This window comes from Pelodiscus sinensis, chromosome 5, assembly GCF_049634645.1.
Source record: "Pelodiscus sinensis isolate JC-2024 chromosome 5, ASM4963464v1, whole genome shotgun sequence".
In the NCBI taxonomy this organism is placed as follows: domain Eukaryota; kingdom Metazoa; phylum Chordata; order Testudines; family Trionychidae; genus Pelodiscus; species Pelodiscus sinensis.
Window position 1 is genome coordinate 47621887 of NC_134715.1, and position 27299 is coordinate 47649185.

At 39.6% G+C, this 27299-nt stretch overlaps 1 long non-coding RNA gene across 3 annotated transcripts in view; it reads left to right on the top strand.

Annotated features, from left to right (window-relative positions):
• Positions 1-27299, top strand: part of LOC102456034 (uncharacterized) — a 232765-nt gene that overhangs the window by 15109 nt on the left and 190357 nt on the right. The gene's annotated exons all lie outside the window — the stretch shown is intronic.

A 27299-nucleotide genomic window follows, 5' to 3' on the forward strand; every position in this document is an offset into this window, starting at 1 on the left:
AGTACTACAGTGTCCCGGAAAGTCTCATCAACATAGCTCTCTACCTCCCTTAGCTCCTCCAGTTCAGTCACCCTGGCCTCCAAAGCCCGAACTCAGTTTCTGAGGGTCAGGAGCTCCTTGCAATGGGTGCACACGCACGCCACCTGCCCACAGGGCAGGTGATCATACATGTTACACTCGCCACAATAAACAGGATAGCCCCGACTCTGCTGCTGGGCTTCTGTCTCCATTTTTCTAATGAATAAGTTTAAGTATAAACTGGGATTCTTTTTAAACCTCTGGAATATAGATTATTCTAAGAGTCATGTTTTAAAGAAGGTCAGAAGTCACTAGTGCCCTCTAAACTCCCTCTCCAAACTCTCCTGTTAGCTGTTCCTGGTCACGCTCTCCCTGGTCGCTGAGTCACAGGCTTATATAGCTCGGGTAGTCCCTCCCCCTGACTGAGGCTCAGCCATTTTAACAGAGGCTTCTAGATTTCAAACCTTTTAGAAGCTCCTTCAAGCAAACAAACAAACCAAACAGACAAACACAAGCTCAGCACACTGCAAATAACTCCCCCACCCCCACACACAAACACACACTCCAGACAGCCACTTACCACAAGGGTCCTGTTTTTACTCCTCTTTTACCTGGAGAACTCCCTCTCCAAACTCTCCTGTTAGCTGTTCCTTATGTTCTTATGTTATGTTCCGGAAAGGGATGCCAATGTAGACGTAGCCTGTATGTTACAAAAACAGGGATAATATTTAACCAATATCTTTTGTGTATTGGTTTGAGGCACACTGGATAAAAAGATTTAACTAGGAACTGGACATCGTTGGAAACTCTACCAGTAAATCTGCTTCATCTAACTTATTTTCAGAATACCAGCTTTGTGACTAGGGCTAGTAGTACAATCAACATTACTTGAATAGGTTTCTGCAGTTCTGTAGCATTATTTCATAATACTGCAATGTTTGCAGCATAGCACATGTTCAGTTTTTAAATGGGGTCCAGTACATGTAAACTTAATTTGTTTATAGGCATATATGGTCTGAATGAACCCATTCAACATCTAATGAGTAGCTATGAGAGGGGAGGAAAGACTGCAGGACCAGAGCGTATATGTATAAAGACATTTCCTCTGCCTAATACTTAGCAAGTGAAATTTCATTGCCAAAAGTGATCAATTTTGGCTGGGGTATGGTTAAAATGATTTTTGTTCTGGGGTAATAAATTGTTACCCTTATTGTATCAATAAAGGACAACTGAACTTTTGTTTGAACTGCTTATTTTCCATTACCTGATGATATTATCAGACTTTTAGTACTAGATGTACACACACATTCCTTTTTATGAATTCCTAAGTGCTGGGAGGTGAAAAAATGGGAAAAAGCTTCAGCAAATTGTCCACTAGTCTTGGGTTGGTTGATAATTGCATTTTTCAGCAAATTATTTGTCAGCTGTACTTGAAAGTGGAATTTCTAGGTTATAGTTTCATAACATACCCTTAAATTCTACACTGTTTCTGGTATAAGCTAGGAGTAGCTAGATAACTTTTATGTACCTTCAGTAGTGTATAAGCAGAATTTGTCCCTTTATTTGTAACGTGTATCCATTGCTGTGAAATGGTGAAGATTGGATATTTGATCTTCTTCTTACCTGTGTTATCTTAGATTAATACTTAAGATAACTTCAATTTTAGTGAGGGCTAGGGAATACTCCATCTGGAGAATTTTAAATACAGATGTAGCCTGATTATTTTTTTAAGGCACCTGGCAAGTCTTTAAGTTGATCGCTTTGATTGCCAAAAACAATATAGTTGGGCTTAAGGCATGCCTCATGTCATTGTTCTGTGCACAAATTTTATTTTGGGTGGAACTTTTTTATTAACTATATGCTTAAAATGTGCATGAATACCAGATGAGTTAACAATGAAATAATTTGAGTCAGACAGAATGAAAGTTGATACTTAAATGTTAAATTTTATATCCACATGTATTGACTTTCCATTTAAAAAAAATAGTAATTTGTTTATCATGAATTCTACATTTTAGACTTAGTAATGTATATTGATATTAAGAAAATTAAGTATGCAGATTCATAAGAATGAAGAAATTACCATTACTTTGTTGTGAGGAAAATAATCTATCATTAGATCTGACACTAGACAACTAAATGTAATGTGGTAGAATTAATTCATTCCTAATAAATTTAAAAAGATAAATGCTATTTTATCTTTTTCTAGCATGTTTACAGAAATGCCATGTGGTGCAAATCTAAGAGTCTTTTAAGACCAGAGACTGATTAACTTTGCCTGCGGGGCTTCTGGCCCATAGAAGCTAAAAAGACCTCATGAATGATTCTATTAATTTTTTTTTCCAAGGGTGAGCTTTTTGTAGGTTCTCCAGAGCTAACTGGGATGCATACTCAACAAGGAGTTCTCTGGCACATTATAGACTAACAGATGTATTGGAGCATAAGCTTTCGTGGGCAATGACCCACTTCGTCAGATGCATCTGACAAAGTGGGTCTTTGCCCACGAAAGCTTATGCTCCAATACATCTGTTAGTCTATAAGGTGCCACAGGACTCCTTGTCGCTTTTGCAGATCCAGACTAACACAGCTACCCCTCTGATACTTGGATTGCATACTGTGTTCCTGGGAGTAAAGTGGCTTGTGATGGGGTGGACAAGGCCTGACCTCCCTGCTGGAGGCCTTTGAGCACCTTGGCCAGCAGCAGGACCAGTAGAGAGGTCCCCCGAGCAGGATAGAGTGCAGCAGACTGATATAAAAGGAGCTGCTAGGCCAGGGCCTGTCAATTCTTTCCTGGAGCTCAGTCCAGGCAGACCTCAGGGCTGACTGGAGAACACAAGTACTCTGGACAGCTCCAAGTGGGGGCTGGGACATCATATCTGGTTTGAGCCAGGTTCTGCAGCTGAATGTTAGTCCAAAAGCCAAAGACAACCCTGAAGAGCCCTGGACAAGGGGAACTCAACTACAAGGCCCTAGAGAAGGGCTGGATGGTAGAGCATCCAGGGGAAGTAGCCCAGGCATGTGACAGAAACTAAGTACTTTGAAACTCAGCAGGTAACAGCTACTTATAGGGTCCCTGATCTGGGACCCAGAGGATTGGGTGGCCTGGGTCCCACTCCCCTGCAAGCCACTCCCAGGGGGTGTAAAAGAAGAGGCCTGACTTCTGGACAGTTACTGTATGCTGCCTCACCTGTATATTGGTGAGTAGAGACTGTAGGACTCCCCTCAGCCACTAAAGATCACTCAACTCACCCAAAGGGTGGAACCCTTTACATGGTTCTTGAAAATTGGTCGGGGGTCTCCACAACATCACTGGAATCTAATAATGTTTTTTTCTTCCCCAGTTGACTTGCATTCACCTACCTTTTAAAGGAGCTGGGGAAGTAAGAAATTAGCAAATGGTCTCAAGTAGTAGTAATAATTAACTGGATGGAGTGGAGATATCTTGCAGGAATTTGGGGTAACTTGTACCGGAAATGTACATTCAACATTAAGATGAGACCTTACCTTACATCTTCTCCATTATCTTCACTCACGAAAGGCTATAAAGAAATACTATTGGTGGACTTGAAGTGACCATTGTGGTATTTTGTCTGACTTTCTTTACTTTTCAGCCCATCCACTCCCAAAATAGATCAATAGGCATTATTGCACTTTGTATCTGAAGTCAACAGGAAAAGCAAATTTAATAAGAGATGAGAAAATTTGACATGTTCCCAGCACTGAATGGAAAAAATAACAAGAACACCCTTTTCAGTGACTTACTAGATTTTAAGAAAAGGGAAGGAGGCCTGGGAGGGATCATGATTTTTCTAACACTTAAAAATCAACTGAGAGTGGTCTGCCTTTTTGTATCTATAGATAATGGATTCCCAGCCATCTGTAATGTTTTGTGGTTTTCAGTCAGGAAATGTCTTTGGCAAGGATTGCATGCTATTACTTTTTGGTAACTAGAAAGTGCTTTTTTATTGCAATTTGTCTGTTCTCTTTTAACATTCTTGATTTTACTACATTAAAGAACAAATTTAAGTTCAATATATGGAAGTGTGACTCCTCCGCTCATCTAACAAGAAGGGTTTATAGTGTCTCTCTGGAGACAGTGTATTTCGTAAGTGTCCAGTGATAGACTGAGAGCTGTTAAAGAACACATTCTCAGGAGGTACAGGGATTGCCCCTGCAAGGCAAAGTAAAGGTGGGTAAAGCTTTCATGGAGATTGTCAAGGAGAGAGTCAGGGAGCTAACACAAGACCCTCTCACTAAGCCAGAGGGGGGAACAAGGAGACTCACTCCTGAATTTCTCAAGAAAGCATCAGTCTGGCTGAGTTTCTATAGAGAAAATGGTTTCACCATTTCTATGTAAGTGTAAACTCATGCAGATATCAGTTATACAACTGGTGGTAGCAACCAGAGGGTATTGTTAGCATAGCATGTTCTGAAAGTCACCCAAGAGGCTGGTAGGTATAACAGACTACGCTGGTATTAACCAACCTTAACTGCCTTCAGTTCTTCCAAGCCATAAAACTGGCATAACTCAGAAGCTCATTGTAAGAGTCCTAGCTGTCCACCTATTCACCACAAATCCTATTTTCTCTCAATCTTTCTATTTCCACGATGTAAGAAATTATGGACACAGATATTTGTATTAGATTTATTCAGCATTCTTTTGAATATTTTGAATGAAAACCTCTAATTTTCATTGTCTGCAAAATTATGTATTTAATATGTAGTGAGACTGGCTTGGATGGAAGAGGTATTTTTTAAGCTATGCTTTATGGCAAATCAGATACAGTAACAATAAACAGCCCTATCACCTGTTTAGAGACAAGCTACTCTTAAATTAAAATATTGTAACTTCAATTTGTTGTAAAGAGTTTTTCAGGTCTTACTACCATTGCATATTCAAGACTGACTTTATCAGCCATATCTGGGGTGAATCATGCCTGCTGGTGGTAATATATACAGGCAGTCCCCGAGTTACATGGATCCGACTTATGTCAGATCTGCAGTTACAAACGGGGCCGTCTCCCTGGTCTCCAGCAGACCACGGAGAGGAAGCAAAGCAGCGGAGCACGCGGGCGGCGGACAGCCCAGACACGTCTGGGCTGTCCGCTGCCCGCGTGCTCTGCCGCTTTGCTCTGCTTTGCTCTCCATCTCCCTGGTCTGCAGGCCAGGGAGACGGGGAGCAAAGCAGAGCAAAGCTGCGGAGCCTGAGGGCAGCAGCGGACAGCCCAGACCAGGGAGACGGGGAGCAAAGCCGCGGAGCCCGAGGGCAGCAGCGGACAGCCCAGACCAGGGAGACGGGGAGCAAAGCCGCGGAGCCCGAGGGCAGCAGCGGACAGCCCAGACCAGGGAGACGGGGAGCAAAGCCGCGGAGCCCGAGGGCAGCAGCGGACAGCCCAGACCAGGGAGACGGGGAGCAAAGCCGTGGAGCCCGAGGGCAGCAGGACAGCCACGGCGTGTCTGGGCTGTCTTGCTGCCCCCGTGCTCTGCAGCTTTGCTCCAGACGCCTGTGGTACAGCAGCTGGGGCGCTGCCGGTTAGTCCCGTAGCGCCGCTCTGGGCGCTACTGGACCAACCCGGCAGCACCCCAGCTGCTCTGCCCCAGGTGTCCTGATTCAGCCACTGCTGGTCAGTTTCAGCAGCGGCTGAATCAGGACGCCTGGGACAGAGCAGCTTGGGTGCTGCTGGGTTGGTCCAATAGCGCCGAGGAGCGGCGGTGCTACTGGACCAACCCAGCAGCACCCCAGTTGCTCTGCCCCAGGCGTCCCCAAGTCAGCCGCTGCTGAAACTGACCAGTGGATGACTACAGGAAGCCCCTGCCCCGGGCTTCCTGGAATCAGCCGCTGATCAGTTTCAGCAGCAGCTGACTTGGGGATGCCTGGGGTTCTTAAGTTGAATCTGTATGTAAGTCAGAACTGGCATCCAGATTCAGCCGCTGTTGAAACTGATCAGTTTCAGCAGCGGCTGAATCTGGATGCCAGTTCCGACTTACATACAGATTCAACTTAAGAACAAACCTACAGTCCCTATCTTGTACGTAACCCAGGGACTGCCTGTACACAACAGTGTAGTGAAGAAGAACCACCTATCCGGTTGAAAAGATAGGGGACACTCAATTTGGTAGAGCCATTGTGCCAGAGTTATCAGAAGTATATGTAATAAGTCTTCAGGTGTGTCTTAATTTTGTAGGATTTTAGCTCTTTCTTCAATGACTTTTTTTTTTCCTATAGTAATTCAGATTCAAGGCTGCTGAAACCTGTTCGCACAAGGGACACCAAGTATATCTTAGTCACTTTGCAGCAGTGGGTTTAAAAATACTAAATCAGAGTTGAAGAATGTCGGTAACTTTGACATTGATGTGAACAACATCAAAATATATTCTGTGAAGAGCCAAAACAGGTCATTAGCAGGAGAACAGCATTCCACTGAACTCTACCCTTAACCCAAGTGCCAGAATACCACACTTTGTGCAAGCAGGTATCTTGTGTCATAGGAATGATGTTCCTGCAATAAAAGGAGCTGTGTAAATGCCCTAGGCTTACACCTGCATGACCCTGCCATGGGCATATTTCAAAAAAGTGTAGAAAGTAAGAACCATTGCCATTTCTAGCAGTGTTATCCTCTATGCCCTCCCTCTGAAAATAATACTGTTAGAGGCAATTGTAAGCAGATGCTGATTCTACTTCAGGACCCGTATGTGGGTCTTCCTAAGTTAGTAAATGGAGAAAGTAGGTGGAAATGTTTCTCTTTCAACCATGTATCCTTTCTCCCATGTGAAGTGTTTGAAACATTAATTTTGTCTGCTCTGAGCAAGCAACGTGTGTGGAGGGTTTTTTTTGTGGTGTTTTTTTTTTTTTTTTTTTCCTGGCTCACTAGTGAACTACTCTCAATAGCTTTGACATTGATCCATAAAAAGTCTGACCTTACTTGACAAACATATTATCTAAGTCTGATGCAGTGAAGACTTAATTAAGAGGGCACTTAGAGTCAACAGCTATCTTGAAAGACAGTAGGATCATGCTAACCTGGGTCTGGCTTAAGACAATCATGTATGTAACACATACACTAATGTCAACATTTGGTTATTTATACAGATTAACAGATGTATTATAAAAACTCGTCCCTTCTATGAGCTTTCTGTGTGGCATACTTTTCGTCATCTCTTTACAAGCTAAGACAATATAGTTAGAGACTATGGAGTGCGAGTGATCAGTAGGATGACTGTAGATGCTGAATATTCAAATGAGTAGTGCTTATGTACAAAAAATATGCCCAACAAGGAAATGCTGACATCTCCATTTGCATGAACAAATAGGCATTTATGCACATATTGTGAGTGAGTCTCTTACCTATGAAATAGAATAAAGAAGGCAGTATTTCCATGATTGCAATAGAGGTTCTATGAACATATTAAGGCCATATGCTTGGAAACTTGTCCTGGATTGTCAAACTGGGCCTTTATTCTTCAGTATTCATCATTTTAAATTCTTTTGATGTGTGGCATCAGGTGAGACATCAACTATATTTATAAGAGATGGATACGGTTTGGTTTAAGAAATAACTCTGACAAAGCAATTCTTATAATCTAGCATCATATGTGCACTTGTTAATAGTTGAACCTCTTCTTTCAGATGATTGATGAAGCTATTAAATAAATCTCGATCTAAGATGTAACCTTACTGTACAGACTCAGTAAATTATAGTGACGTGTAGATACATGAGGGATTGCGGGGCTAGGGTGAAGGTAGGAAACATTGTTCTTCTACTAAATGTATTGATAAAGTATATAACACTGGTTTAAAAAAGAGACACTGTAGACTGCTTATTTCTACCCTTCCCCATCCATCTTCCATCTTTCTGCTTACTGCAATCAGACCTCATTTGGAAGGCTGTTGAGCCCTTTCCAAACTGGTTTTCTTTTAAAGAAGCTACATATTTGTAAATATAAGTCACTTGCACAAGCAGACTCTGTCAAACACCAGTTTAATACTCCAACTTGGCTTATTAAAATTGAAACTAAAATCTAAAGCAGATGCAGCTACTTAAGGCTACCAACATAGTGACTGTATAAGTACTTCAAAGGAAGCAGCACACAATTTGAGTTGCTGCCTGCTCGCCGTCTTGCAATTGGCTTTACAGTGTATTTGGGGCACCAGCACCACTTTAATCTAATCTTTTATCTGATGAGAGAATAAATCAGGGCTATTAAACACTGTGGATCTCAATTTCTATTATTTAGTAGAAAATAATGAGAGCAGCAGAGGTGCTGCTGAACAGAAGCTGGACCCAGTTAAATCAGAAACAATGAAGAGCAGAAAAGTTCATAGGGTGTTGTATACAGAACAGTTTACCCACAATTTACAGAACAGTTTACGCACAATTTACAGTTGGGAGAGGGGGCACAATTTAAAGATTCTGGTGATGATAATGCAGTAGGTTCCAGGGCAGAGTCTGTAAACTCTGAGGGTGCGTCTAGACTTTTGCGCAAAAACTTGCCAGGTGTCTACACTGGCTGCTTGAATTTGCGCAAGAGCATTGACTTTGTAATGTACAAAATCAGTGCTTCTTGCGCAAATATTTTGACGCTCCCGCTCAGGGATAAGCCCTCTTACGCAAGAATACGTGCACAAGAGGGCCAGTGTAGACAGGCACCTTAATTTTTTGCGCAAGAAAGCCCGATGGTTAAATGGCCATCAGAGCTTTCTTGCGCAAAAGTGCGTCTACACTGGGCACAGATGCTTTTACGCAAAAGCACTTTCTGCGCAAAAGCATCCATGCCAATCTAGACACTCTTTTGTGGAAATACTTTTAACAGAAAAACGTTTCTGTTAAAAGTATTTCCGCAAAATCATGCCAGTCTAGACGCAGCCTGACAGAAATAGAGAGTGGGGCAAGTTATCTCATGTCTCCTTTTTCCCCTTCTCATACATCACCTCTAACACAGAAGAAGAAAATCTAAGTGCGCACATGAAATTGGAACCTCATCTGGTAAACTGTCATAATTTCATTGAATTCAGCTGAACCACAAATATTTTCAGATAAAAATATAAGCCCCTTTATTTGTCTGTACCCCAATGTACTAATAACTCTTTAAATTTTATATTTATTCGTCTATAAAATACTTCTAAATGGAAGGAGCATATTATAATACAGTAGTGACTGTTCTACAAGGCGTAGCTTGGACAGATGAATGTGTGGCAGTACCTGAGGAGTGCATTCATAAATACTGCTCCGCCCCATCTTCCCCATTCATACACCCAACCATGCCACGTGTAACTGTTTAATTCCTGGCTTTTGGAACATAGTCCAAAACCACTAATTACATGATAAGCTCTAGCAGTATTCCCTTTAACCTTCATAAACATACACAGTAGTAAATTTTTATGTGTGTGGAATAGAGAAGTGGCGAAAATGTTCTGAGCTCCACTGAATATTTGAGGGTCTTCTGCACTAAGTTGCATTCAGGTAAAAGGAGAGGCTCTGCAAATATTTCATAGAGCTCAAGCACTAATAGAATATGTTTTTGTTTACACTAGTTTCACAATCACACACAGATACTGATACTGACTGACTTTGAGGAAAAATGCTTTATTTTTTCCCAGTTGCCTTAAGAGTTCTTGACACAGTAATAAGCTGTATAAAAGAGGTAACTTTTTACAAGAATATTTTTCCTTCTAATTGCCTTTGAAGTCATTTAGTGTATTTTATTATCACTTATCTTTTACCCGTGGCCTATTTGTTATAAGTCTCCTACTTTATGGTACTGTCTTCCTTTGTTGCAGGGAAGACACCCCAAAGATGTTAGGGTCTTTATTCCACCACCAGAGAGGGTAGTTTTTCAGGGAGAAGGGAAGATGTGTCTGCACACCAGCTGAAATACAATCTTGAGATATCACTGGCCCCAGCCAAAAGCAAATTTTGGGGGAGGGCCTGTCTGTTCTCCAGCCAAAGAACTGTGCAGAGACAAATGCATGATGCCGTACTTCCACCATTCTTTACTCTTGTGCTCCTTCATTTGGGAAGGTAGAGCTAGAATATTAAAGTTGCTCTTGAGATTAGTGCTGGAGGACTTCACTGCACGAAACACCCCACAGTGGTCCTGGCTTCCTGATAAGTGAGTTTCTGTGTGGGATCCTGGAGAACTGAAAATTTATGTTGTTTAAATATCCCATGTGGTGCCAGTCTGGTATCTCCACACTATTGGTATAGAAGTTTCTTGGCTGCTATTCAGAGCAGATTCCCAGGTGTTCGATTTTTCCCTGCTTGTGTGGACCAACTATAGGTGTGTGGTACAGACAAACATAAAAGCTCTCACATTTTTTTTCTTATTTTATCTTATCTAGCTACTTACAGCTAAGTAGACTGATTTTTTTTTTTAAACCAGATGGAACTCTTTCAGGATGCGTGGCTTCATTCCTAGGTACAGTAATGTACACTATTGAAAGTGTGGGTCACCACAGTCATGTCTAAATACTGGTCTGATGGCATGATGTGTAATCTTTTCTCTAGCTGTGGATAGAAGTGGGTGGTGTTTACTGCCATGATTATTTGGGCATCCAGTACTGAAGAGTCCAAAAGAACAGTCTGTGGTTTGATTTAACAAACTGAGGGCAGATGAGATCAGATATAGAAGATGCTAGGAAGGAGTCAAGCTTTCTGAACAGCTTCACTCTCTCAGAATCACAGCATTCTTGCAAGGTTCAGCTTCTCTCAGATTCAATTCACTTATTGATTTTTTGCTTGGACAGCTGAGATGTTTGATATAAAAGATCAGGCATGTCTTTATGTTGCTGTCATGGCAACTTACATTGTCTCGTTTGCTCTCTTAACTGCTTCCTATGTATGGGTTTTTTTTTTTAAATCTGCAAATTGGAGCATGGCTCTCTAACAGTTATTGGGTTCAGCCTGGGATATGAGTGATGTCAGGGCATCCATATGCATTTCACCAGTGTTTTATAGGTGTAATGGCACTAAAACTCATAAGGAGGAAAGATTTAGTAAGAGGCTTATGAATATCTATAGCTAAGTCATTAACTGGAATATTAAATGCTTTCTCTGTACTCAGAACTGGTAAGCGTTCCAGGGTTCAGAGTGGTGGTTAGCAACTGTATTTTGCTACCCCCTTTATTAGCCTTCTCAGAAAGGGGAAGCTAGTCAATAAATGGAAACGTTTGGAGTAAATTTTTTACATCTTCATATTTATAATTCATCTGCATAGTAAAGGCTGCCTGCTGAAATTTTTCTCATGCTGAACAGTGGGGTTCTTTACTAATGATCGGACTGTTTGTGTGTTACTGTGGATGGTGAATTCCTCTTGCCATATTTGTTCGGTTTTTACTTGCTGTGAAGAGCAGGATATCCTGTTTCCATAATTTTGTGTATGATACTGAATTCTTGAAAGGACAGTGTTGTGTTTCTGGTCTTACTTGCATTCTTGGTGTAGTTGGTGCTTTGAGGAGGCATTCCTCCTGGCTACTGTTCCACAGTGGGAGGAGAAAGGCCTGGAAACTGTCAGATGCCCTGATCGTGTATTTTTGGGTCTAGTGAGGTAGGGATAGAAGACTGTAAGTGTCTCCACCCAGATGCTAGTTGATTTGAGTAATGCTATTCCTTATCAAGCTAAATTATGTCCCCCAGAGCTACTTCTGCACAAAATATCACAACATTTCCCCCTGTAATACTGAATAATAAATGCACAGCAGGCCACCTTAACTCATATAACTACTACAGAGTTGAAGGATAAAGAGAAGAGAATGTAAAAAATTCACAAAAATTGGGGAAATTAGCATGCTCTCAGCCAGCTGCTGTTGTATTTCAGTAACTCGTTATTACGGTTTTGTTCTAAACAATTAACCTCGCTGTGACCATTATCTCTTGTTTTCAAGCAAAACATCATTTTTAATAAAGAAATTCTGTGTGTGCAATTCTATTTTTATGTAAGAATGAATACTGCTTTTGAGACCACACTACCGTGGGAAGCCTCTCAAACACACAATGGGGAAAACAATATGCAGCTCTACCAAGAGAAGTGATGATGATCTCTGATTTGGATGAGGCTGGGACTAGGAGAGGCTTAGGTGAAGAAAAAGAATAAGCAGTGATCACACTAGAAATAACTATCAAGTACAGCAATGGCTGGGAGAGCTTGCTGTTATCAACAGTTTATCACATTTAACTTTTCAGGAACCTGTTAGCACATGCTGCACTAAGCATACACTGAAAAGAAATCAGAGAGACAGCACTAGTACGTAGAAGATTGGAAAGGAGGTGGAAATACTAAAACTTTTTTGTTAACAGGTCTATGAAGGTGTAAAAGTTACTCCAAACTTTAAGGGCATGGACTGTATGACAAGTGTACTGCTATCTGTTGATCAATCTAAAGAGCAGTAGTTCAAGAATGACTGGTAAGTGTGCCTCAGGTGGGTTCAGTTCCTGAAGCCCATTGTAGGAGCAGGACCTGTGTTGTGTACTTTTTTTATTAGTCCCAGTTATAGATATAATGAATTCATGGCCTCCTCTTAGGTGAGTGTATAGTATGGACATAAGTTTCCTTTGGGATTTTTTTGTGAAATATTACATAATACTTTAATATTAAGACTCGTAACTTGATTACACAAAACAATAATTCAATTGGGTCTATTCATCTGACTTTACTCAAATACCAAAACACTCTTGAGATTTGCTGTTAAGAAAGATATAAAAGACTTCCCTTGGAAGATATCTAGTGGTTAGAATCCTTTTGTCCATTCAAACACTTCCTAAAACTTATGAAGCATATACAACTGATATTTCAGATGTTCTCATCTGTTCCCTTCAATTACATCTAATTGTGCTCATTAAAGTAATCTAGAAATCATTTTACTTGTCTACCTAAAGACCAAAGGGCATAATTATAAAAGCAACTTTCACTTCATTTCCATTAGAAAAGATTTGCTTAAACCCATTGAGGCAGACATATTTTTCAAGAAAAATGTAATAAGAAAAATAAAAGAACAAGAAATTATTTAATGAATATACAAAATGTTACCAAACCATAGGAATTCAAAGTTCTGTGACAAGGTGAAATTAATACATTATGTTGAATAAGGCAAAGATTCCAGGAAAATCGTAGTCCTGCTGAGTTTACTTTAAGCTGCCTGCTGTTAAGGGTAAAAAAGACCTTAGAGGGAGAAAATGGAATATCTTAAATAAGAATGCAAAATAGTGCATCACTCATAAATGGTGGCCAATTGTTTTAGAATGTGTAAATAGAAATTGCTAGATATTTGCACTCTGTGTGTGTGTGTGTGTGTGTGTGTGTGTGGGTGTGTGTGTAAGATACATCCAGTGTAAATCGTGAAAAGTCAATGTTAGTGACAGGGGAGGAGGAAGGAAGATGTTGTATTTCATCTTGTTATACCTGGATCAAAGTCAGCAAAATAATGTACAGTTTGTATGAGATAGTAGGAAAAAGTATTTTGAAGAGGGAATATAAAGTGGTGAGTGTCTGGGATTATAAGCGTGAGACTCAATTAAAGTGAAGAGGTGTGTTACTGAACCAGGGAGCTATCAAACTGAAGGAGAAAAGAGTGAATATGCAGGAGATGTGGCCCTAAGAGCATCTCAGGACTGGAAAGTGGCAGGTTCTCTGGTATCAGGTAATTAGCTTCAGCTGGCCTGATCAACTTAGTGTTCTCCCAACCCACTATGCTTATAATCTGTATTTAAAAGGAGTCAATGGGACAATGATTGTCTATTTGATTCTCCAACCAGCCCAGTCATCAAACAGAGACAATGAAGGTCCATGTTTACATATCAGGTAAACAAAGCAATCGGGCAAACAAATGAGGGAGGAGAGAACATGGTGTCTACAAGAGAGAAGCTTGGTTTGTATTGTACATTTTAAAAAATAGATTGCAAAGATGTATGAGTTTATAAGGACAGAAGGTTGAACCTCAAGTGATGAGAATTGAATCAATGGATTGCATAAAATATTACTGTATTCTACAAGTGCATTGAGAGGTCTTTTATGACAGATAAGAAACTGGTAAATATCATTATGAAATGTATGTATTAACACTCCAAATGAGGAAATGTGGATACTTGATATCATGCTTTGAAATCTATGCCCAAAGAGGGTAACAGATTCCACCCCACACAGAAAAGAAAGCTGCCATTTACTTGTCTCCTGTACAAATTAAGCATAGTTTAATCAAAACATTAGAAGCTCTATTTACATACTGAATGATGGGAAGCCCACAGAAAAGGAAACACAACATGGTCAGCCTGCCTTTTGAAACATTATTTGAAAAAGTTCAAGAAGAATATAACAAAGGATCAGAGCTCTAGCAAATTGAGAGATCAGTCTTTCAACTAGCTGAAAATTGAAGTCTCTGGGAACTGAATGGAGGTAAGAAACCTGTTTAGGAAAAAAAATCTTTCCCCTAAGATGACCAGGGAAGTCAGCATCTTGTACTTGTGCAGAAGGTGCCAACTGAGGGGAATCAGCCATAACTGGAAATAAAATGGATGTTCAGTGTGCTTTTTCACTAAAACCTGTTTTTTCTGAGATTCAGTTTAGACTTGTAGATATGTGTTCTCACTTTTCTTTGCTTATAAATCTTTCCAATTTTATCCCTTTTACTTGCATAACTTCATCTGTGTTCTATAAGTAAAAATAAACGGATTCACTGTTGTGTTTGAAGGAAAGTGCGTCTTTACCACAGTTGGATTGAAAGTTTAATACTCTTTAGAGAAGAAACAAACTATTTCTCTGAGCTGTCCAGGGGAGAGATGGACATCATAGACCACCCAGTTTAGGAAAAATATGTACATGAAGGTTGTTGGAGTCCTCCAGCTAGTACCGCAAAGCTGGTGGGAGACCAAATGAACCTGTAGACAGGCTGCTGGGATCAGAGCTGCAGAATAAGTTCTGTCTAGTTCACCAATGCTGAATGTGACCTACGTACTTGTAGGCCAATTGTGAGAATTGTATCTTAGGAGCTATGGCAGCAAATGATTGTGAGGGACCTGCAGTTGCTGGGCAAGAGGTGACACAACCTCTCACTTTTCAATATTGCTTCGCAAATCCTCTGACCATAAGAAAAGACTTTCTTCATAGGGGTGCAGTAACAGAAATGGAGGCAGCAATAGGGAATTAGTCAGTATTGAGGATTGAACCCCTATGGTGGGGGAAAGTCATGGTAGACATGGAAGAGGTTGACACTTGATTATGGCTAGGACACTTGTGTTTAATTCCCGGCTGTGCTTCATACCTCTTATGTGAATCGTTTACCTTGCATACTCCAAATAGGGGAAGATGAGAGAATGGAAGTTTTGTTGCATATGGTAACCAGTTCAGTCTGAACATATGATTCCATTTCTCAAAATGATTTTGGTATAAAAGTAGTGTTTGTGATTTTATAGTTTATAAAATTGTGCTCACATCGTATTATTGGTCTATTTCTTTGGCAAGATACACCAAGAGTGGGTGCCAAACAGCAGGAACTATAAAGTTCAGAGTGAAAACAGTTGAGATTTAATGCTGTTTTAGGTCCCATTGGAATCTGTTCCCCAATGAAAGTATATAATATCCATACGCATGGGTATTTAGGACATCAGGAGAAATCTATAAATCCATTTTTACTACCTAATTTTTTTTGGGGGGGGGGGTTACTTGGGAAAAATTGTGGAAAAAAATAAATTAGTTCTAGAATATAGCCTGGTACTCATCCAATTTCAGGGAAGATTGAGTTGAAATCTTTGACAGAAAACCTGATTTACACATCTTTTTAATCCTCATTTAATGCCATATTATGGAATATATATTGACTATGTGCTAGATTATTTTATTGTTCAGCAAGAGTAGTGAAAAATGTAAATTGACTGACCTTGTCATTTGAAAAATGCTGGAAATGCACTTCTGATATCATAACTTCAAAGTAATATTTTTTTCAAATGGATAGTCTAAGCTGATTAACCACATGATGATATTGTATTCTCTCTGATTCCTCTAAAAATGTGTGCTCTTAAAATGAGCTTTAGAGCTGTAATTTATAACTTGCAGATATAACCTGCCACATCTTCAAAACTATGAAATCAATCAGATTCTAGATTCAGGTTTCAGTCCCACTGTTACAACAAGTTATTGTTCTGTACAAAGGATGACTGATTGGTGCTGACTTTGGTGTGATCTTTCTTCTAAATGCCAGGCCGGATTTTCAGCCTGATTTTCTGTCTGTTTGTTTTTTCCAAGTCTCGCAATATTCACTTTCCCATTCCTTTTGGTCATGCCTCTCTATCCCACTAACCAATCTGCTAGATTCTCTTCATTCACCTCACTTCCAGCAGCTACTAGCAGTCTGACCACCATTTTCACAACTAAGTGAAACCAATACTGCAGTCTTCACAGCTGTGACTAGGGACAATATGTCATGGACGGACTACAGATTTTTTTTTTTTCCAGAGAACCCAGCACATGGCAGAAGGGGAGGGATAGCTCAGTGGTTTGAGCATTGGCCTGCTAAACACAAGGTTGTGAGTTCAATCCTTCAGGGGGCCATTTAGGGATCTGTGACTGACCTGAAAAATACAGGCAGGGAGATCTATGAGTGGCAGTGTCCAGCGATGATACACTTTCAACTGGCCACAGGATTAGGGGATCAAAAAGGCAATTTCTATACTCTTAAACTTTTCTGGATCAAGTACACCTCAGCCAGCTTGATGGCCTCCATCAGTTTCAGTATTTCTTTAGTTGTAAAGTATGATTTAATTTTAAAAAGTCACTTTTTAACTTATTTCCAAGTAGTTGAAATGTAAAATTTTGGAAACTTATGTAGAATCTAGTATGCATATACTATTGGCCAGTATAAGATTTATCCTTCTACAAGTCCTTCCTCTCTCCTGTGTCCTATGTCTTCCCATAGTTTCTAATGAGAAAAAGGACAATGCAATTGATTTAGTGTGAGCTCCACACAGGCCATGGAACATCCCCCAAATAATTTTAGGAGCATATATTTTTAGAAAAACACCTAATTTATTTTTTCCAGTGGTTATTTAACTTCCCTGTGAACTTCAACTTATTTCCAGACATAACTTGTTTAGTTTCAACTTCCAATATTGCATTAACATTTTTGTTAGTTTGAAAACATTTTTATTAGTTCATCATCAAATATTTGTTTCCCCTCCTATGCTAACACTTGTATGACTATATCCTTTTTCTTAAATACAGAAAGATATTTTTTGGACATTGTACATTTTATTGCATTATTATTGGTAATATAACATAGGGCAAGAGGCTGTCAGTAGGCCAGATTTGGCCCACCTTGCACTTTGATCTGGCCCATGGCATCTCTCGGCCCCATCACTAACGTTGTCTGAAAGATGCTGGGAAGGTGTGAGACCTTTCAACTGCTGCTACTTAAAGGGTTCCTGCATTCCTGGTGGCTGCCAGGCAATGCATTAACAGGAGGGTAGGGAGCTGAGAGTCCTTTCAATAGCTTCTATTAAAAGGGCTTGTGCCTGCAGGATGGCTGCTAATGCATTGCCTTGTAGCCACCTGGTGACAGGAGCTGGGAACCCCTTAAATAGCAACAATTGAGGGGTCAGGTGCTGGGGGCCAGGAGCTGTGAGCCCTTTAACAACTGTGGGAGGAGACTAGCCCCCAGCACTGTCCCATTTGCTCCAGGTACTGCTGCTTCCATTCCCCGCGAATCTGGGGGCAGGAAACCCAGCCAATCAAAACTCAGGGTAGGTACTCCCAACTTTGCCCTTTCCGAGATGGCCTGCAACCACTTTCAAAAATTGTGAAGTGCCCCCCCTTCAAAAATTATTGCCCACCCTGACTTAGTGTGTGTAGCAGAAAATATATACACGTATGACTCTCATCCTTGCCATGTTGCTACAGTCATTTTTCTAACTTTGTTTTGAGTTTCCCGAATTTGTATTAGCATTTTTATAGACTTAGTTGCACTCAAAAGTATAATTCTGCCTGTCTACGATATATGTGCTGCCAATGGCTTTCTGATAGTGTACACTTAAATTATATTAATTCACTCGTGTTAATATACACATGAATGTGTTAATCTTGAGACTAGCATTTCCATGTTTTTGGTTGGTTAGATTTCCATATACAGTTCTTAAAGCATTTACAACATGAGTGCCTCAGGATTTATTCATTTTAAGCACAGATTTTCTGACTTAAAACCATTTTTTGGTGACATGCATCTGTTGCATAAAGAAATAGGCAACACACTTAATTAACTGCTAGTTATGAGTTCTAGTGTCAATGATGTTTTAAGAGTAAAATTTCCGATTATTTAGTTGTTGACTACCTTTATATTTGTGAAGCTTCTTACTCAAGGTATATTCCATCTAGAATGTGCTATTTCTAAATCCAGAGTACATTGTAATGTATAAATTGCTTTAGATGAATATAAAGCATGTGTGGGGGAGAGAGAAGGCAAGTGAGGTAATATATTTTATTAGACCAATTTCTATTGATGAAAGGGAAGGTTTTGAGCTATGGTGCTTCAGATCTGGAAAAGGTTCTCAGTGTCACAGTTAAACACAAGATGGAACATTATAGTTTAGCATAAGTTATCAATTAACACCTCTGCAGTAAAAGAACTAAAAATGGTTATTGGGTTACAGATTGTACTGAGCCATACATTCTTGATTAAGGTGATGATGACTAGTGTCTAGCAAAGTTTTATGAATTTAACTTCCAAGGATTGTCTTTTGGGAGTGTTCTGCAAGTTTTGTTTGAGGACAAGGATCGAGAAGTCTGACATGTAGAGCCCTGCAGATTGGCAGATATTCACAAGTATCCTCATCCATGAATGTAAATGTGGATATTCATGACTTGTTTTTGCAGATACACATGAGTATATCAATCTTGTATCTAGAACTCTGCAAATTTAGGATATATGCTTTATATTCCTGGGTATCCACATGTGTGAATAGCTGCAGATAATTTTTTGCAGATGCAGACATGGATTTCATATCTGTGCAGGGTTTTACTGATATGGAGTGATTAGATGTAATAAACAACCTTCTTATCAGTGTCTCCTGTTGGTTAGATTAGATGGGGGGGAGTCTTTACTGGATAGCATTCTTGGCCACCTATCTCTCCAAATTCATTATATAGGAGATATAGGAATCTAACTCAACTTTGTGAATTACAGTGGCATTCTTGTGACTTCTTATTTTTCTAGGTGTTGCAGTAAGTTTCAGTATTGCAATACATATGTTCCTTGCTGAATTCTGCCCGGATCACCTCTGGAACTCCTTGCCAGAGGAGATTGTGAAGACCAGGACTTTAACAGGGTTCAAGAAAGAACTAGATACATCCATACTTATTAGCCAAAATGAGTAGGAATGGTGTTCCTAGCCTCTGATTGTCAAAGGCTGGAAATGGATGACAGGAGAGGGACCACTTGATGATTACCTGTTTCTGTTCACTCCCTCTGGGGCATCTGGCATTCACCACTGTCAGAAGACAGGATACTGGGTTAGAAGGACCTTTCGTCTGACCCAGTATGGCTGCTCTGATGTTTTTATGATAGCCTAACCACCCTGCTGCTATACTCTGAAGACTGAGCAGACATAGACACCATATATCTTTTAATTCACTCTGTGTTGATCTTTCATTCTTAATGGTTGAATGTTGTTTGCATTCACCAATTCATTTTTTTTTCAATTTCCTGGGAGCAAAATGACAACACTCCACTTATAATCAAACTTGTTGCTCAGCAAAAGTAGAATTGTTAATAATTTTGAGTTTCTTCTGTGCTGCAGGTGACTTAGTGATTTCTGAAATAACTCATCTCATGTTGAAATTGGAGTGCAACACTTTTTTAAAAAGAAGATGTTCTTTGACTAATGTCTGTCTTGCTCTAACATTTTCTTTCATCAGTAAGCTGAAAGTTATAGGTAGGTAGAAAAATGAAAATTTGAGCTGTGTCTCTTGCAGTTCTCACACTTGCTGTGAGGTGATCAAATCATGCAATTTTGCTGCTGTTGGATTACATAAATAATAGTGAAAGCTAGATAACTTAGATCCTATAACAATCTGTCACTCTTTATACTAAGCCCAATCTTTTGTTAAGTTATGAGTGGGCTGTGGCTCTATGACAGAAGCCTTAAACGGAAGCTTTTTTTCACTTGGTGTTGGTAGTTATCCTTCATTACCTGTCTGGCAGTTCATATTACAGTACCATGCGATGCTGTAACATCCACAGAAACGACACTGGAGAAAGAATAAATCTTAAATTAATCTGTCCAGAGTTAATGTTTTGGAACTCCTACTATTAATTCAGCTGCTGAGAACTTCTAAACCCAACTTCTAAAACCAATTTATAGATGCTACAATCAGGATTAAAATGCTAAAAAGTTCTATGGCCTTTCCCTGATGTGCTTAGTGTTCTCAGCTTGACTTGAATTAATGGGTTTTGAAGACACCCTGCATGTTACAGAATCAGGCCTGGAACTGACAATCAAATAACCACTGACTGAGCCAAATGAAAGTCAGTTAAGTTACAGTTCTTATTAGTAGCACTCCTTCATATCTTTTTAAAGACACCATAAATGAGGCTGAAATCCATACCTCACATTAAAATAAAAACAAACTACTATGGCTCAACAAAAAAGTATAAGAATCAGTGAGAGGCAAAAAGGCATCATTTAAAAAGTGGAAATTAATTCCAAGTTACAAAAATAGAAAGAAGCATAAATTTTGTCCAGTGAAGGGTAAACATAATTAGGACAACTTTTTTGGAAGATTTGTAAGTCAAAGACTTCTTTAAGAACATCAGATGCAGGAAGCCAACTACACACTCATGGGGCCACTGGATGATTGAGATGCTAATGGAGCACTTAATGATAAAACCATTGTAGTGAAACTAAAATTATTCTTTGCATCAGTCTTCACGGCTAAGGATGTGAGAGATTTCCAAACAGGAGCCATTCTTTTTCCATGACAAATCTGAGGAATTGTCCTAGTTTGAGGTGTCCACTAGAACCAATTAATTAATTCAACAGTAATAAGTCACCAGGACCTGATGGTATTCACCTAAGGGCTCTGAAGGAACTCAAATGAGAAACTGCAAAACTGCTAACTGTGGTATGAATCTATCATTTAAATCAGCTTCTGTACCCATGACTCACTATGGCATGATGTATTTTCCTTGTTATATAGACATTAATTTTCAAGGCATCTGAAAATATGTAGTTTTCACTGTGCACAGAACTTTTGATTTAAAACTCTTGAAAAATCCATCTACTAATGAAAAGGACTATTTTTCTTTATTAGTTGCTCTCTAAAACACTTAATTTGAAATGTCTTGCATAACTAAAGGCAAAACAAAAAGCAAACATTAATTTATCTCAATGAAATAAAATCAGCTTTATCTAAAATGTTGGTGGAAACACCACCAGTGTAAACCCAAATAATCTCAGGATTTAAAAGTACCCACAGGATGGTACAGAGTCATGAGAGAGATCAACAAAGAAATCCATCACCAATCAAAAAATATAGAATTTAAAGATTATAGAAATTTTCAAGTCTCTAGTTCTGATAGTCCATCACTTTGTATCCTACAGCATATTGTGTACATGTGTAGTCTTGAAAAAGGCCTTATCTTTTTAGGCATGTGCCAAGTGGTGTTGCATTCAAAACCTAGACACAAGACTCCATCATCATGAAACCTCTCCACTGTATGTGTTCACTTACGCTTGTCTGTGAAGGAATACTCCTTAAACCTAGATGGAAGGACAGAATTGATGGGTTATGCAGATAAGTCCCGGCCTCATTGAAGTCAATGACAATGCTTCTATTTTAGGACTTCACTGAGAATCTTTTTTTATCATAACTGCTCTTTCATTTGTAATAAACGATAATCTTTCTGGCTTGCGTGTCAAACATAACATTAAACTTAACTCAAAATTATGCAGAATGCCATTGTCTGTAAATTGTACCCAGTCAAGCCATGATAACTGAACAGTTTTGTCTTAAACCCATTTACCATAATTAAAATGATAAACAGAAACAAAATAAATCACTTAGGCCGAATGTGATGATCTTTTTAAAAGCAATTTATCTATTTCATCATACCATGAACTCAGAAAGTGCTCTCACAGATTCTTGCAACAAGTCTTTGAGGCGACTTAGTCATTTATCTCTTAGGTCAGGGTAGGTTGGTTGTCAAAGAAAGGCAATGTAAATCCCCTCTAAATTCCTTTGCAACTAGTAATGCACTAACTTTAAAAGATTCTATGGGTAAAGTACTAATATTAGTATCTTGCAAGAATAGAGAACTCCTAATATCCAAGTACTTTTACTGTGGATGTTAACTATTTTTGGTGCTACATCTGGAAAACTGTATTTGACCTAAATAGTATAACAGAGCAAAACAAGGGCAAGTCCAGGAATTAGTACCACACTTTGGTATTCCCACTGTTTTATGTGGTATATAAGATACTACCTCAGATTCTTCTGCCCCGCTCCCCCAGAAATGTACAAGAAAATGTGAAACTTGCCCAAATGAATTGTATTCATGGATTTCCAAATGCTATGAAAAGTTACAAGAAGTATTCTAGAGAGACTTCTAGTGGTTGTTACTTTTCTGTAAGGCCAAAGATACACTAAAAATCTTTTGAGGGGGAGGGGCAGGGAAGAGGTGATATTTTGGCACTGACATTCCACTTCCTGATGGAGACATGAAGTCCATTTAAATAGGAAGACAAGTATTATTGAGACTGTTATGGGTGTGTAAAACACTTCACCTGGGGGCTTGTGCAGAAATTCAAATTTTCTTTTTTTAAAACTGAAAAGAGTGCCTATTGTGGTTCTTTTTTATTGCTATGTAAACAGATGTCCGATACCTACAAAAAGGAAAATGAACCCACTTTTATTTAATGTGTCAAAAACCTCTGGGCACTACTAGTGCCTTTATTTCCATATAGGAGAGGGATATGACTGCTAGCAGAATTAAAAACAGAAAGAAATAGCACATGTTAAAGACGATCTACAAGTTCATAGGACAAATCAGCTCAGTTGATTTGCACAGCTTATAGAAGTTCATATACCTATGCCTAGCTAATGTGAAATGTATCGATAAGCAGCTGAGAGCTATTAGAGTAAAATACATGAAGTAACATTGACCCCTGCTGAAGTCACTGGAAGTTTTTTCCATCAACTTCAGTGGGCCCAGAATTTCATCCAATGTATCCAAGGGGATGTAAAGCAGAGTAAAAAGTTCCCCGGGTGGAACCTGCTATTTACCTGCTATTTTTTAAAAGCAATGGAGTAGTTAGTTTTATGTTTGAATTGCAGGGTAGACCAACAAAAATTGAGAGGTTAGGGTCAGGTATAATTTCAGCATGAGCATAAGGCCTGTTAATTAGCTTCCATTATCTGAGGCACAGTGTTCTGCCTTGATATCACTGATGGGATCTCATACTTTTTTTTTTTAAACTCTGAAATGTATGTTTTCTCTCATGCTAACAGTGACAATATATTGTATTGAAAAAAACCACACTGCATATTGAGGAGTTAGGGGGGGGAGAGAGTTTAATTTAATAGGTTGTAAATCAGATATTGTTTCCATTCATGTTATAAGCTAGTATGTATCATCCTATAAAAACTGACCAGCTGTCTATGAATAGGGTAACCAGATATGCTGATTTTATAGCAATAGTCCCTAATATTTTCATTTCATATAAGGGCCTATTATCGGCTGTCCTGATTTTTTTTTTTTTTTTTTTTTTACTCTCGCTGTCTGCTCACCTTAAGTATGAATAACTTTACAAACTGGTTAATCCATTAACAAATTTCTGTTCCATTTTAAACCTCAGAAGGGAATTTTAAAGTTACATACTGTAAGGGTTTAAAATTTGCATGCCATTACTTTTCTGGAAGCACATAAGTCCTACTTCAGTTTCGCTAAGTTTGGAACATTATGTGTAGGTAGAACAATTAGTAATAGTGGCCTGCCTTTTAAGCAGCTAAGGCCAGCCAACCCTGTTCGCTAAGGCTATGAGTCTGTCACTGAAGTCATGGATTCTGTGTCTTTTCCAGAATCTCTGTGATTTCTTCAGTGAGGACTGTGATTGGCTCCAAGGCTGACTAAGCAACTTTAGCAACCTGTGGAGCAACAACCCTGTCAGCTTCTGGGGCAGTCCTTGCCTGCTGCCATTCTTCCCCTCCCTTCCCTTCTCTCTTCCCCCCCCCCACCCCCCCACCCCCCCCCCCGCAACACTGGGCAGCATGGCATTTCTAGGCCATAGCCTAGCTGCTTCACATACTCTTACAGAACCAGTTGGGGGTCCTGGTCAGCACCCCCCAGCAACCAAGATTTAGTCATGGGTAATAGTACAAGTAATGGACAGGTCACAGGCATGGATTTTTTTTTTTTAAACTACCTGTCCAAGACCACTTGCCAGACTTGCGCTGTTGCCCCCTGCAGGGCACCCTGAGATGGACAACAGGGGTTATGGCTGGGGAATCCATCTCACTAACCTGTTGAAAAGACCCCTTTTCAAAAATGATGTAATGAAGTTATTTGCCCTTTACTGAGGTGTGAACCAGAAACTAGATTTATGGCTTTAACAGTGTTGCTGATTTCAAGATGCCATCTATATTGTCTCCCGAGGGAGAAAAAAATGTTTCTGCTTGAAAGGAAAAGTGCAACTAATGCCTATGTGATATTGGAAATCTTTCTTTCCCTCTTGCTTCCTCTCATATGTATCCTGAAAAGCATATGTCTACACTACAGACCTTTTCCATGATACTATAAAGCCTCTGTGATCTGACTTACCAACCCAGTATTTTGGGAGCAATTAATAAGTGTGAAAATGACTTCTGCAAATGTCCTTATGCAAAAAATACCCTTATGTTTTCATTCTCTTTAGAATGGTACCTAGTTGGTGGTGGTTGTCTCAAAAGATATACAAGAAGTACTAAAATGCTGCTACAGAGCAGCCTTTTCAAATAAACATCAAGAGCAATAAAAATGCAAGCAGGGTCTGAATGAACTCTCTTCTGACAGCTAGTTAGAGAGGGGGAGAGACTTCAAAAGCAAAGTGTATTTACATCAGAACACCTAATGTGCCAAATCCGGCAGATAGCACTGTGCTGCTCAAAGTGATCAACTTTGGCTGGTGTTGGGTTACAAGTCACTTTTGCTGATTGCAGGGATAGTGAAACTATATGACTGATAGGGAGGATGACTCTGCTGCTGAGTGTGTCCAGATTGAGGGATTTAGTAAAAGGAACTCACTAAACTAGGGGCTAGAATGTCAGAATCCTGTTAAAATGAGATGGATGGAGGACAGGGGTTCCAGTCAGGAGGTGTGGATTCCACTGAATGGTCCCCGGTCTGGTATAATCTCTTCCACACCATTGTTCAAAATTGTGCTAAATAGGATTTATTAGGAGTTTTTTGTTGTTTAAATAGTTAATAAGATCTGAAATAACTTGTTGCACAGTATTTTTGTCCCTCCTGGTGAGACCTGAAAATCACTAAGGCTGACCTACAGAGGTCACAGTGGAGAAGACAGGTGGATGGCAGTCATGGCCAGCAAAAGTGGCAAGCGGTTGGCTTGTGGGGAACTGTGTTTGGCGGGGCAGTCAGGCAGTGAGGAACTGTGGTGGTGTGGCAGTTGGGCAGAGCAAGTGTCATGAGAGGGTGGATCAAACAAAGATCCTTCTTCTTTGGGTGTGAGGTAAGCTGTCACAGATGCATCTCTGAACCCTGGGTCCTCACTGACCAAGGACAACCATTGAGTGGGGTATGGTAAGGGAGCAGAGAGGGGCAGAGTAAAGGAACTTTTTTGTTGTGTAGCTCAAGAACATTAGGCAGAAAGCTCTACCCCACACACTCTGGAGTGGATGTCCTGTTCACAGCTTGTGAATCCTGCTTGCAGCATTTTCTGTAATTAATGTCAGATGACTTCTCTCCTTTTTTGCACTTAGATTCTGTGTCCATGAAGGGGAAGGAGAAGATTGTTTTTTAGAGGCACCTAGGGATGGTGTATTATTTTCCTGGATTACTAAATGAGGGCTCAAGCCAATTCTTTGTTGTATTGTATTGTTGAAAAAGGAATCCCTAGATCCTGAACCCAGCACTGGTTTCTGCTGCCTCTATCTGGCAGAAGGGTTACACAAATATGTAGAGTTCTTCAGTATGGAACAAGAGTACATTTTTTGAATATTTTATTTTTAAAAAGGAATATCTTCCAATTAGTTTCCTTCTTAGTAAATGGAGTTTAGCATAGTTTGTTGTTTTTTTTTTTTTTTTTTTTTTTTTAAAAGGCTACTTCTCTTGCATATTCTCCTATCTCTCTGAAGGGATAATTTAAAAAAAAACACTAGGCACACTATATGATTGCCAACATAAGATCCAGGAGAATTTCAAGTCCTCTGTGACATGTCTGGTATTAACGAACATATCCTCAAGAGAACATCAAACCCAAAGACACTGTATGAAGATAAATATCAATCTTTCAGTCTTCATGAATGTATTGATCCTACAAAGTTAATTTTTAAATCCATACATACCTCATTTGGAACATCTGTCCAAATGCACTGTAGGAGAAAATACACTGTCCTAGAACCCTAATGAGAGAAGAGGAACTAGGCTTTTCTACTCTTCTACACAAGCTATCCACATTGCATATCCTGTCCCATTCTTCTAGATGGGCAGGCTAGGACAGAGAATGGCTGGAACTCTGGGGCTTTGCCATCTTCCTGTAAATGCCCTTTTGCCCCCAGTCCTTCCACCCCCACACAGCACACATGTACAAGCTTAGTCCTGCTAGACTGACATAATAGCATGTTACTTGAAGCAAGGACAGAACCAGGGAATGAATTCTAACCAAATTTCAGTTTATCCCCACATCTTTTCCTGGGGCAATGTAGCTAAGTGCTGCTCTTTTACTCAGGGCAAATTGTAAAGTTACCAACCAGTGCGTAATATTTGTTACCATTTATATTCATGTTACATGCATATTACATAAATGGATTTGAAATTTGTTTCAGGTTAATTTTTGTAATGGATTGAACAATTAGAACTTTACAAATCAGATGCAAATCCATATATTGCATTCTCATACAGGCACAATTTATCCAGAGTTTTTCTTCATGCACTAAGGTTTGGTATTGGTAAGCCCTTGAGCCAATATTATTGTTTATGGAACTTTCTGAAAGAGTCATTTTTTTCCCCTGGGAGGGTAGGGAGCAGTCAGGGGGGAGGAAGGCTCCGATTCCTCAAGTAGCTCCAGGAAGCAATTTATGTAAAGTACTATTTC